Raw genomic sequence first — 14,436 nt, 5'->3', positions numbered from 1 at the left:
AAAGAGTTCCCATCCCTTGGTTCAAATATTGACCAGAACGGAGACTGCCGTCAAGAAATCCAAAGAAGGTTAGGAATGGGAAGGGCAGCCATGAAAGAACTAGACAAGATCCTAAAGTGCAAAGAGATGCAACGAAGCACTAAAATTAGAAGCGTCCAAGCCATTGTGTTCCCCATCCCCATGTGCAGATGTGAAAGCTGGATAGTGAATAAATCCAACGGGAAGAAAATCAACTCATTAGCAATGTGCTGAGGATACCAAGGATGCCCCAAAAGACAAACAAGTGGGTTCTAGAACAGATCAATCCTGAAAGCCAAGGAGATTAAACTGAGGCTGTCATACTTCGGACACATCATGAGGAAAAATAAATCATTAGAAAAGAGAACAATGCTAGAAAAGGTGGAAGGCCGGAGAAAGAGAGGAAGACCACATGCCAGATGCATAGACTCAAAATGTAGGGTCTGAACAGAGAAGTAGAGGACAGGAATCTTGAAGGTGTCTCAGCCACAGGATTGCCATGAATCAAAATCAACTCAAAGGCAGTTAACAACAAAAAGAGTGTGACATGAATGGTCTCTGAGAGAGAAGACTAAGCATCTCACCAAACTACAATGCCCAGAATTCCATAGCATTGAGTCATGGCAGTTAAAGTGGTATCAACTGGCATTAATTCTGCAGTGTCAGTGCAGCCTGAATGGGGATCTGGTACAAGCATCTTTAGATATCTGAAGGGATCTCATGTAGATGAGGGCATGCCAAGGACCAGCACCATATTTGCATCTATTGAATACAACTCTTCCTTTCTGTCCTGGAAACTTGCCATGGATGAGCAGTCAATAGCCGACAGCCTGGCAGTGGTCCATGGACCACCACTTTGAGGAGCAATGATACATATCTGGAGGGGGGAGCAAGTGTGTTTTCTGTCTCTTTGGAGGGTAGGGCCTGAACTAATGGATTCAAATGCCAAGAAAGGACATTCTGACTCAACGTTAGGAAGACCTTTGTGAGGGAAAGAGCTGTTCAACAGTGAAGCAGACTTCTTGGGAAGATGGTGGACTTCTTTGGAGGCCCTTAAACAGAGGTTGTTTGGGCATCTTTCACCTTTTTCTCTAATATAAGATGTGAGGCAACTCACAATATGAGTTAAAATTAGTTAAAACAAAATATAGTTAAAGCAGTGGATACACACACACACACACACACACACACACACACACACACACCAATCAATCATAATAAGAACACTGATTTAAAACCATTGTAAAAACAATAAAAATACAACACAGCTCAGTTTAAAGACCTCCCACATCAGATGCTGAAAACCCAAATGCTGAGTGAATGGGAAAGTGTCTGCCTGCCCATGGAAAGTGACCCTGCAAAAGTAACTTTTCACAAGCTCTGGACCCAAACCGTGGGTGTTTCTAGCTAGCAGCAGTGTGTCATGGAAGCCGTGAATCAGCTCTAGGTTTCAGTATAAACTTTAGGGAGGTGACCAAAGTGCTAAATCTTTTGCCGGGATAGGATTCAGCCCAGCCCATTAGATACCTCCCTTAAAAGTTTGGGCTGGAATCCAGAGCGGATTGACCATCCACTAACAGAGAAACCACCAACTTCCACTGCCTCCAGTTTAATAGCACCAATGATCATTGGAAGCATCCCAGTGTTCACAAGAAGACAGCAGTCTGTCCTCCCCTTTTAACTGAGGATGATAGGAACCGAACCAAGGACCTTTTTCAAGGATGGCGAATGGGCAACCAGGGCAACTGGCTTTCTGTGCGTAAGTCCTGCATCCTAATGAATCAGGATTTGACGCTAAAAGTGGCTTTGAACTTCTATCCAAGAAAAGTGAGCCATATGTGGTCCTCAAGGCTGTTTTGTGGCCCTCAGTTGTCCCTCCAGACTCCTTTTATGTGGCCATAGTAAAAAAAAGATGAATTGCCTGCCCTACAGATTTTCAGAAAAGGCAATTTGCCATTTAAATAGGTCACAGATCCGTCCTGTGCACTTCTTAATGCCAAAAAAATGCCCATTTTTCAAAATCAGTAGTAGTCCCCTGGTTGTTCCTATTTTTGTGTTTCAAGCAGTTTTTGTGGCTTCTGGAGGGTCTTAGGGTGCAAAAAAAGCCCCCCTGACCACCCCCAAATGTCCCCCCCTCCCTTAGCTATGTACACTCATAGCCAGACACACAACAAGGCCACAAACTGGAAGACAGTCTCCGAAAGCCAATGTCAGACACGTCTCTCCAGCAAATGTTGTAGCTTCTGCATTCACACTTCCTCTGATTACCTCTGGACAATGTAAATTGCTTATTTAAACAAATAAATCCTTTGAATGCTATTTCCAGTTTGGAGATGTTTTGAAACCTGGACCAGATTTGGAGTGGAAAGAGGAGAAACCTCTTTTCAGCTATGAAATCTCAGCTGGTGGAACTGGGCCAGTCATGATCCCTCAGCCTACCTCACAGGGCTGCTGAGAGGATAAGAGAACATAATGAACCCTTTTGCACAACACGTTTATAGCACTAATAATTCCACTTTACCTTCCATGGCTGCATCCTATGGAATCCTGGGACTTGTAGTATGGTGAGGGACTAGAACTCACTGGTTACGGATTCTAAATCACCCCCCTAAATTGCAAATCACAGGATACCATATAGTGCTGCCATGCCAGATTAAAGTGGAATGAGAGTGCTATAATTGTATGGCGTGAAAAGACCTTATGTCTAAAGGAGTGTATAGAAAAAGTAGGTGGGAACACATCCATATTGTTGCTACACTTTTTGGAGGAAAGGTTGGGGAAAGTTAACAACAAACAAGAACTCTGAAAATTCAGCCTCGTTTTTTACTTCTTCTTCAATAAAGCTTCTAGTCCTCAAGGGTGTAACAATATACACTTGTCCCTCCTTATTCACTAGGGTTAGGGGCACAAGACCCCCATGAATATGGAAAAACCATAAATAACAAAAACACTGTTTTTACCTGAAAGGACACCTCTCTAGGAATCTCTAGGTCCTCCAGTGCAACTTTGTGGTCAACGTCCGACAGACACTGGCCATAGAACTGTGCCAGAGGAGCTACAAAGGCCTAGTAGAGTATCCTCTCTAGGAACCTCTAGGTCTTTCAATGCAACATTTAGTTAAAGCTGGCCATAGAGTTGCGCTGGAGGACCTAGATATTCCTAGAGAGAACATATTAATTAAATCCATGAATAATCAAATCCACAAATATGGAGGGATGAGTGTACATAGAAGGTGTGTGTGTGTTGTGTGCCTTCAAGTCGTTTCTGACCTATGGTGAATGTCTTATGGGATTTTCTTGGCAAGGTTTGTTAAGAGGTTAAGGTTTGTTATTTGTTGAGGTTTGCCATTGCTTTTCTCTGAGGCTGAGAGAGTGTGACTCGCCCAAGGTCACCCAGTGGGTTTTCTAGCTGAGCTGGGAATTGAACACTGGTCTCCGAAACTGTACTCCGATGCTCAAACCATTATGCCATGCTGGCTATCTACTTAGAAAATAAAGTGAAATTAAACAGGGTAAATCAAAACTGCAAGAGGTAATACAGAAATAAAGCCTAAATCCCATTAGTCCTGAACAGAGTAGCCCCACTGAATCAATGGGATTTACCTATATGTGATCACACCATTCAGCAATAGGATTCAATGGCCTACTCCAGCTGGGATTCGCTCAAAAGACAGGGGCTCATGTTTGCACCATTGGTTAATCCCCCCACCTTTCACCAAAGCGCTTCAAGGCAATTGGAAATATTAAAACACAATCAAGGGTAACAAGGATGTAAAACAAATACATTCAACCTTTCTTGGCAGAGGTTTCATTAACAGAAGCGGTGTGTAAAAGAGAAGGAGAAAAGAAGAGAACACGGAGGAACATGTGCTAGGAACGGGTTCTGCGACAGTTCACATGTGCACAGGTTCACACCGCCTACGGTGCAATGTAAGCCGACGCTTACGGAAGTTCAAAAAGGACATGCTGGAGGCAGATACCTCACCTGGCTGTTATTAATCTGCGGAGAGGGTGCACACCAGGGCATGCATCCCGATCAGGGGAGAGAATTTATGGCTGTTTTGTAACTCGTTGCCCACAAGATTTTCCACACACTAAGGATTTCGTTTCCATGAACTCAGCTCAAAAGCTGGGGGGGAATGGTTTTGGACTACAATGCCCAGAGGATTCTGGGGATTGCAGTCCACAAATGCCCTTTCTTTGGCTCTGCTCAAGTCTGCCTGGCTTCGAAAGCACCTGCTCAGGTTAAACCTTTCAGAACAAACTTTGGAGAGATGTGTTCTTCTGTGTACATGTTCCCCCCCCCCACACACACACACACATACACACTTTCCTTCACCTCTAGCTAAATTGCTGGGTTTAGGGAAGCTCTAGAAGGAAGGAAGGAAGGAAGAGAACCCCTCTTTTCCGCATCGTTCAAATGCTCCATCCTCCCACCATCCCTGAGGGGGTGGTCAAAGGTCAGTCGCGGCTAAATCACCAGCACTCCAAGGCTCCTTTCCCCGGTTCGCAGTGTGTCTCTCCTATATTTAGCCTCCCTCTCATAGACACACACACACACACACACACACACACACACACACACACACACACATGCCTACCCCATGGCTGACTCATTCCCAATACCAGATTATCAATGGTAAGAACCACGCAGGCGAGTAACACTCATACGGGAATAAAGACACACACACAGAGACACACACACACATGTATACAAAAGGGTCACCCACGATCCGGAGAGGCACCCCACTTTCCTCGTACAAGATGCTCATGTTGATGGAGAAAAGGGTGGCGAAAGAAGGATTTCCCCCCCATAACTCCTTCCTTTTATTCCAAGCAAAGCGGTACACCTTTGGGAGGCACTTGCCAGATGCCTTGGAAAAGAGCATTTCTGCTCAGCTTTGTGTCTTTGCAAGAAAAGATTTAGGGGGGGGGGGGAAACAACCACATGCATAAAGAAAAAGCTTCGTAAAAGCAAACCGGAGGGATTGCCGCTGGCAAACATATCTTGGGTGCACTAAAACGGAGTTGCGCAACTATAGTAAGCCTGTGGACCCCTTTCCCACCCATGGGACCCTTTGAAGGTCACGTGGACTATTCAAAATGCCAAATAAAATCCACAGGAATTTACTTCTGGTTTGGAAAAGCAGGCAAGCGTGTGTGTGTATGTGTGTATGTCTGTGTGTAAAATTTAAAAGGCGAATCACCGCTCCTGGAGTTTTCCAGGAGCCCTTTCACACTACACAATTATAGTGCTATGATTCTCTGGCATCCTATGGAATACTGGGATTTGTAGTTTGGGGAGGCACTAGAGCTCTCTGGCTAAGAATACTAAATACTTCTCCTTCAACTACAACTTCTACAAACCGTGCTATAACTGTGTGGTGAACAGGCCTCAGGAAAAGCAATCCATCCTCTCTCTGGCCAGGAAAACAGTGGTCTGGAGAACATGGAGGGGTCTGGGGGAAAAACACTTTGGCTTTGCACACCAAAGCCTCAAGCCCATATGTGTCCTCAGGACCCTATTTTGCCTATTTATGGATGAAAAGGCCCATCATGAGCACAGTCCACCTAGGGTTGCTTAGAAAAAGAACATGATAGAGTCTCCTTGGAGTCGCCATAAGATAGAAACAACTTGAAGGCAACACAACAACAACAAATCACCAACTCCACATTGCCCCTGTGGTCTTTGCAGGAGATTCTTAGCACTGATCTTGCAATACTGTCCTAGAGAATCCCCAGGGTTGGAGTAAGGATTTCAATTTAAATGAAAGGATCTAAATGCAGGGACTTTAAGAAAGTGAAAACCTGGCCCAGGAAATTCATCTCCACCAGCAAACATTCAGGACAGAGTCCTGAGGCCTTTAGGTTAATGCCAAATGGGGTAGATCGCCTGCATCAATTGCTGAATGGTGATTCAACAATGAAAGTAAACCCTATCGGTTCAATGGGCCTACTCCAATTGGAACTCACAATGTGATTCAAGCCAGAGATGCAAAAATCCATACATTTAGCGGTTCAAGGTTCTGGATGCCTAACTGCAAAATATCAGGGAGTCATAGGGCTGGAAGGGATCCCAACCCATTTTGGCCATGCAGGAATCCACCCATATTACATCCCATAAAGGTGGATATCCAACGTGTGTTTAAATAGCTCAAAAGAGGGAGAATCAACCCTATTTAAGAAAGACTATGCCATTGTCAAACAGCTCTTACGCTAAACGTATTCCTCCTAAGGTTTCAGTGGAATCCCTTTTCCTTGTAATTTGAATCCCTTGAATTGTAGTCTAGTCTCTGGAGCAGCAGAAAACTAGCTTGCTTGATTTTTCTACATGTCGTTCCTTCAATTATTTAAAGAAGGCTATCATACTACCTTTCTGTCTTTTCTTCTCCAAGCTAAACATACCCAGCCCCCTAAAGCCTCTCATTGTTGGGCTTGGCGGCTTCCAGACCTTTCACCATTTTGGTTGTGTTCCTCTGGACACGCTCCAGCTTCTCGATATCCTTTTTGAATTGTGTTGCCCAGAACTGGACACTGGATTCAAGGTTAAGTCTGACCAAAGCAGAACAGAGTGGCACTATTACTTCCCTTGATCTAGACACTATACTTTCATTGATGCAGCCTAAAATTGCATGGGCTTTTTTAGCTGCCGCATCACACTGTTGACTCATGTTCAACTCTTAGATTCTTTTCACATGTACAGTGCGCCCTTGGCTTATGCGGGGATCCATTCCGGACCCCCCCCCCCACGCGTAAACTGAATAGCACGTAAGCTCAAGTCCCATTTGATTGAATGGGGCTCATGCTTGCGGTGTGGGAGAGTGTGCATGCCATGGGAGTGTGCACCATTCATTCTCCCATCATGCGGCTTCCACATAAGCTAGAAGCCACGTATGGGGCACCCGCCTATAGCACAGGCGCACTGTATTTTTGTCAAACCAGGTGTCCCCCATCCTATGTACATTTCAATTTTTTTCTTCCGAAGTATAGTACCTTACGTTTCTTCCTGTTGAACATTTTGTTAGCTTTGGCCCAGCTTTCTAGTCCATTCAGGTCATTTTGAATGTTGAGCCTGTCCTCTGTGATCTTAGCTACTCCTCCTAATTTGATGTCATCTGCAAATTTCAAAGCCATTTCTAGTGTCAAGTCTGAAAATCTCTTGGCTTTCTCTGTAATTTTTGTGATGTAGGAATTGCTCACAGACAGCCAGTTGCCCTCTTTGCTCATTCACAATCCTGGGATCATATTGGTCTTTTGTTGCTGCTGCATCACATTGTTGGCTCATGTTTAGTTTGTGGTCTACTCGGACCCCTTGATTCTTTGCACATGTCAGACTGAGCATGCTGCCAGTCCACTGTGTCCACAATAAGATCCTGTCCAGCGGGAAGTGTGGACACCAGGCCCTGACTGGTTGGGAAAAGGCTACCCCTTTGCACACCAGAAGTCACAGGTTCAATTCCCAGTATCTTCAGGAAGGAGTTTCAAGGAAGAATTCTGCCTGAAGCCCTGGCAAATGGCTGCCAATCAACGCAGACAATACTGGGCTAAATGGGCCAAGGGTCTACCTTGGTAAAAAAAAAAAAAAAACCCGGAGTGGGCAGTGTGTCCCTGCACCAAACATGGATGGAATGCAGGTCCCAGCATTCAGCATCATTGCATGGGACGTCTGGGAGATGCAGTCCAATAATATCTACAAGGTTGCTTAAATCTTGAATCATTCTCATTATTTGTCACAATGGTTTTTAAAAGTAACTTGTCAGGAGAGTTACTAGATGGGCTGCTCATTAGGGCTAATGAGAGAGCAGTAACAAACCTGACCAATCCCTGTCCAAATGCTTCTCAAAACCCCTTGGAAACTCACTTTTAAAAGCAACTAGAGAACTTTTAAAAGGAACTAGAGGTGTGCTTTAGTTGTGTATTCCTGCATGGCAGGTGGTTCAGCCAGATGTCCCTTGGGGTACCCTCCATGATTCATTGATTACATCGATAAATTGGCCTTGTTCCCACTCCTTGTGTCAGTTTTGGGATGGAATTGTGCCTACTCTTTTGTTACAGAAAGGAAGAAAAGGTGATTCATTACAGGTAACTGCATATATTGTTGCGGTTTTACAGCAGGTTTTTTTTTACTTGAAATCACAATTTTTATGCCCCTTAATTCTAAATATTCATCCTCAGGCAGTAAAAGCGGGTGGCTCCCATTCCGGCTGGGCAGTGAATCCGCTCCAGGTCTTATTGCAGATTCTGTGCTGAAGGGCTGAATGATGTTCCTCACTAGGTCCAGCCCAACGGACAGCTCTTTTTAAAGTTTTACCGAAAACCTGGAATGGATTTGTTGCCCCATCGACATGGGAGCCGCTAACTGACACTGTGTCTTCCCAATCATTTCCTCGTGGGAAGGATTCAACTCCACTCCATCTGCTTAAATAGACCCCAAACTAATTAAAAACTCTCCCAACACATCTAGAACTGAGGCACCAACTTGGGGTGGGAGAGATTCAGATCCCACTGTTAGTACATTTTTACCCAAAGGAAGTAATAATAATAAATAATAGTAATGGTTCATACAATGGTTCATAGGAATTGCTCTTGAAGTGGAGGTGGGCAAAATGCCAAAGCAGGCCCTGTATGGGCCAATTTTTGTGGCCCTTGCCCTTCCAGACTTCCTGGACCACCCTTTTCCAGGCCCAGAAAAGTATTCCAGAACAGCTATGCGCCTTTTAATAGATCACACACCCCTCCTGCACTGTTTAACATTTAAAAATACAATTACAGTCAGCCCTGCGTATCCACAGATTCAACCATCCACAGCCTGAAAATATTCCAAGAAGATATTGATGCCAAACCTTGGTTTGGCCATTTGATGTAAGAGACACCAGAGAGCCAGTGTGAGGTAGTGCTTTGAGCGTTGGCCTAGGACTCAGGAGACCAGGGTTCAAGTCCCCTCTTAGCTACAAAAACCCACTGGGAGACCTTGGACAATAAGTCACACTCTCTCAGTCTCAGGGGCAGGCAGTGGCAAACCTCCTCTGAATAAACCTGGCCAAGGAAACCCTGTGATACGGTCTCTTTAGGGTTGCCATAAGTCAAAAATGACATGAAGGGACTCAGCACACACACCATTTTCTTACACTGGTGTATATATAATGGGACTTGAGCATCCACTAATTTTGGTGTCCAGGAGGGGTCCTGGAACCAATCCCCAGAGGATACCAACGGCCCATTGTGATGATGATGATGATGATGATGATGATGATGATGATGATGATGATGATGATGATGATACCCCATTGTATTTAATGGAACTTGAGCATATATTTAGTGGGACTTGAGCATCCACTAATTTTGGTATCCATGAGGGGTCCTGGAACCAAAACCCAGAAGATACCAAAGGGCCCATTGTAGTAGTAATACTAACAATGATAATATCCCATTGTATTGAATGGAACTTGAGCATCCATAGATTTTAGTATCTACGGGGGGGGGGGTGCTGGAACCAAACCCTAGCAGATAACAAGGTCCCATTGTAGTAGTAATAATGATGATGATGATACACCATTGTATTTAATGGGACTTGAGCATCCACAGATTTTGGTATCCATGGGGGTCCCGGAACCATAACAAGAGAACAGTGGTAATGATGATAGTGGTGGTGATGATGATAGTGATGATGATGATGATATTTAATGGGACCCGAGCATCCACTGATTTTGATATCAACGAAGGGTCTTGGAACCAAACTCCAGCGGATAACAAGAGCTTACTCTATAAAGTAGTGGATGTCTAGCTATTATGGATTGTTGATTTCAGTCTTTGTGGGGGCCCCAGAAGTCCCTGGAGAAAGAAAAAATGGCCCCCTGACCCACCACAGTCACCCACCTTTGTCCCAAAGAGCTCCTCTCTGGGCCCCACAACGAACTCCAACTCCCAGAATTCCATAGCCTTGAGCCAAGGCAATTAAAGTGGTGCCAAACCAGGTTATTTCTCCAGTGAGCATGCAGCCTACCAATGGGAGGGTGTCCTCACTCCAAATCTTAGCCCAGCATCTGCAGACACCCCAATGATAGACGGGTTCCCAGCAGAAAGTGGCCTTGTGGGCCACCTCTTTAAGCCTCCATCAAAGAGAGGAAGGAAGCAAATACCAATCCGATAAGCCTCAGGGGATCCCCATCCTCTTAACCCCCCCCCACTTCTCTCCCCACATTCATGCACACAGAAACACAATGCAACCTAGACCTCAGAGCATGCTGTAAGAGCCAAGACGGATTGGACAGGCATCAGGATGAATGGACGCAATCAGTCACTCTCTACCCACATCCATTATTAATAGGTCATTGGCAATTTATGGAAAAGAGGGGGGGAAGCTTTTAGCAATGGAGGAAGGCAGCCCACCCACCTATCCCAACCAAACCCTATTGTTTCTGCCCGGAAATAACCCCCCTCCGATGCTGAACCCAACCCAAGTCATATTTCTGCCTCCCCACTATTAATCTGAGCCCACCTATTATGTTTCAAAGCATTTAAAGGGCCACGCCGCCAGGTCTCCCCTGAACCCCAATCCTGGCTCCAACTCAATATAGGTTGGAGAAAAAGACACTTCTTTCTAAGCCCACAGAGTCCGCACACATGTGCTTTCGCTCCCCACAGTTGATGCCTCCTGGCCTATCAATCCCTCTCATGATTCATTTTGGAAATGTTTGAGCTCTGCTGTCGATGAAGCTGAAACCCACACCCCATTATTCACAGGGAACCCCTCAATTTGTACACATTTTTGTCTCACTCCCTCCATCCCCACATCCTACTGTTCTTTGGATGCCTCACAACAGAAACATTACTCCAGTCATCTCTCGGTCACCACATGCCCAAGATTTGTGCCGGATCAACATGGCCTAGGAAGGCCTTCTATCACCTTCCATCATACAGAGCCCAGCGCCAAAGGAAGGCGAAGATGTGTGTGTGTGTGTGTGTGTGTGTGTGTGTGTATTCCAGCCCATACTTTTATATTTCCATTTGCATTTCAGATCTTTCCCTTCCTCCATCACCCAATTCTTCCACAGATTGGAAGCAGACACCCACTGCAGTTGCTTCTTTTGAAAAGGCACAAACCGCTCACACTTCTGCCAACACACGTGCGCGCACACAACACATATGCGCACAGAAAAAGGGAGAGAGAAAGAGATGCACTGAAATCAGCATTCATGTACAGTCTGAGTGTGGTATTTAGCGCGCCGCACACTACGTGTGTGTGACGGGTAGAATGAAATGGCTCCTCTCGCTCTCTTCTTCTCCCTCTCCCTCTCCCTCTCTCTTTTTTGGTGCTATTTCTGGCTTTCTTTTCCCACACACATCCTCCATGCACCTCTCTGATGTGCTCTCAACACCCCCACAAGGAACAGTTTAACTGTTTGAACAACCTTGGCTTAAAAACAAGGAATGAACATGTGGCCCTCCAGATGTGGCCGGCCAGGCAGAGGTGAAAGACAGTGGCCATTTGAGCACCCTGCACCCAAACCCTGGCCTCAAGCCACATCTGTCCATACACCCCCTTGAAACAACACCCCCCACCTACACATACACACACACACACACACTCTCTTACACAAACCCACTCATCCATCCCTCCCACCTTCTCTTATAATTAAGCCTTTGCCCCTCCCTGATTAATCAGGATTGAATCATTCCCTTTCCAAAGACCCCATGGGAAAGCTTCATGGTGCTGTGCTTCCATAGAGGGGGCACATTCAGCCCCCCCCCCCTTGTAAAAATGCTCTCTTTACATCTAAGGAAGATGTGGATGAGGGTTGGCTTTCTCATGGTGCTGCATTCCATACTCTTTCATTGCCTTCCACACACATACCACACACATGCACACAAGCACACAGGCGCACATGCTCAGCTGGTGCGTTCCTATGGTTCCCAGACCTTGGAAGTCAAGTGAGCTTCTGAGCAAAGGGATGCCTAGCAATGAGAGGGGAGCAAACCCCTCTCTCCAAAAATATTTCAAAGCCCGTGTGGCTCTCAGCAGCTGCTGTTTCCTTGCTTCTCCTCAATCCTTTCCCCTCCATGTGTTCTCAGATGATCTCACACACAGATGGAAGGACTCTTCTGCCTGCTGCCCATCCTCAAGGCCTCCTCTTTCATCTTCACACACTTGCACCCCATTCATCATCCTTGCTTGTGGTCCTTCTGGCTCCACACACCTGTAGGAACCCCCCCCCCTTTTTTTTTTTTTCAAATTTAAAAAGGCCCCAGAGAGAATGTGGCAGGAAAGACTTAGGAAGGAGAGACCAGTCCAGAAATCCACAGAGAACCAGGCCCCAAATCAGGCCTAGAGGGTCGGTAGAACACACAGATCCTGTCCACCAAAAATACAGGGAAGGTTGGGATGAGTGTGAAGGCACAGGTTGACAAAGCCAAGCCAAGAATGTAGGAGGCATCCCACAGATGCTCAGCTTTTAAGTACAATGACCTTTGAGAGAACTAGAGTTCACCTTGCGCATGGCGTGGGGCTCGACTGGTTGGCCCTTGGGAGGATCTCTTCCAACTCTGTGATTCTATGATTCCTACTACCATCAGCTTATGTAGGATGGAACCAACCCTGTCCAGGTCTCAAGGTTGTCCCTATGTCCTCAAGCCAAAAGACACGGTCTAGAGAACCCTACCCACCTCGACACACATGGTTTCCACAATCGCCATCCTTGGTTTCTTAGCCCATTCACCATGCAAACCCCTGCCTCCCACACACATTCAGATAACGCAGTCTTCTGGGAGTGGTTGGGTTGTGTGAGAACCCTATACCCCAAAATTTCAGGTTCTGTAGCTAGTCTGTCCCTTTTCCCCCCACAAAGACCCTCTTATATGAATGATCCCTTGAGCCAAGGGGCATTGGATTGAAGTGGGGAGATGTGCCTCACCCCTCCTTCTCTACCAAGACTACACCAGAACACCCCATTCTATCAAAGCCCTCATTGCAAAGCCAGAATTTGGGGAGTGAGGACCCACCTTCACCCCCAGATTTTGGCTTTGCAGTGAGGGTGAGGGTCACTTCTTCTGCCAAAGCCTCAATGCAAGGCCAACATCTGGGGGTGAGGGTGGGGAAGGATGAGGATCACTTCTTCTACCAAGGCCCCCATTGCAAAGCCAACATTTTGGGGTGAGGATGGGGAAGGATGAGAGTCACTTCTTCTTTAAAGACCTTAATTGCAAAGCCAACATTTGGAGCTGAGGGTGGGGAAGGGTGAGGGTCACTTTCGACCCCCCTTTGAGCAGTTATGGCTCTGTCCCAGGTAACCCCACACACCAGTGCGCGCATACACCACCCAACACCAGCCTTGTGCCAAGATGTGGTGTGCTCCCCAGGACTCTTGGCCACCATGCCAGACACGTCCAGGATGCGCTTTTTGAAGTCCCTCAGCCCCACCAAAAGGAGTAACAAAGGTACAATCATCTCCATAGTCCCCCTTCTAAAAGGGGGGGTACCTTTATGGGGACAACCTACATGCACAAAATACAACGATGCAAGTTTTGGAAGCTCTATGGGCTTCTTTATCAGGCCAAGGATGTTTAAAAGCCTACAGGAGAAAAGGGAAGAAGGGGGTTTCAGCACCAAGGAGAGCGTCGGGGAGTTCAGCACCTTGGAGAGCTCCCTGCCTCCAGCCAAGGCCAGGCTGCCTTGGCTGCTCTCCTCCATCCTTCCACTTGCCTTTGGACTACAACGCCCATCTTCCCCAGAAGCAGCAGCAGCAGCAGCTCACCTGGAAGGGGCCAGGAAGGGGGGGGGACAGTGGAGGCAATTCTACCCCACACACATCTCCCATCATCATCCTCATCCTCATCATCCTCCCCAGCCTAACCACACAACTCTCTCGACATCACCCTCCAGAGCTGGATCCCACGCAGCCCTCAGCTCCATGGAAACTGCTCAGGAGAGGCAGAGAAAGAAAGAGGGAAGGCAGAAAGGAAGGGGGGCAGGAGAAGAGAAAACGCTTGCCTCCCACCTCCTCTGAGCCATGGCACAGCCTGCCATCCCTCTCCATTCCCCCCACACCCCAAAAGACCCCTTCCCCCTCCCCCAGGGCCTCCTTAGGGCCCCAGGCCGCATCCCCTCCCAGAGGGCCTCCCTTGGCCTGCTCTTCCTCCTCAGGGAGGGTGGCACGAAACAGGTCCCCCAGCTCTCCAGGGGTCTCTAGCCCCCAATCCCCCCAAACCCCAAACCCACAGCTGGCAAAGAGAGGCACCAGGAGATCCTTCAGAGAGAGTGCTAGGGAGGGAGGGAGGGATGGATGGATAGATAGATAGATTCATGGATAGATAGATAGATAGATAGATAGATAGATAGATAGATAGATAGATAGATGCATGGATATAGATAGACAGGGATGAACAGATGGGTGGAGAGAGAGAGAGAGAGAAAGATGGATGG

The 14,436-nt window shown here is 46.7% G+C and overlaps 1 protein-coding gene across 2 annotated transcripts in view; it reads right to left on the bottom strand.

Moving 5' to 3' along the window:
* Positions 1 to 14,436, bottom strand: part of DLG4 (discs large MAGUK scaffold protein 4) — a 176,499-nt gene that overhangs the window by 161,467 nt on the left and 596 nt on the right. The gene's annotated exons all lie outside the window — the stretch shown is intronic.

The sequence above is a fragment of the Sceloporus undulatus genome, chromosome 6 (assembly GCF_019175285.1).
Source record: "Sceloporus undulatus isolate JIND9_A2432 ecotype Alabama chromosome 6, SceUnd_v1.1, whole genome shotgun sequence".
NCBI classification, from domain to species: Eukaryota; Metazoa; Chordata; class Lepidosauria; order Squamata; family Phrynosomatidae; genus Sceloporus; species Sceloporus undulatus.
Note: the sequence above shows the minus strand (reverse complement) of the source record. Positions and strands in the feature narration are given on the sequence as shown.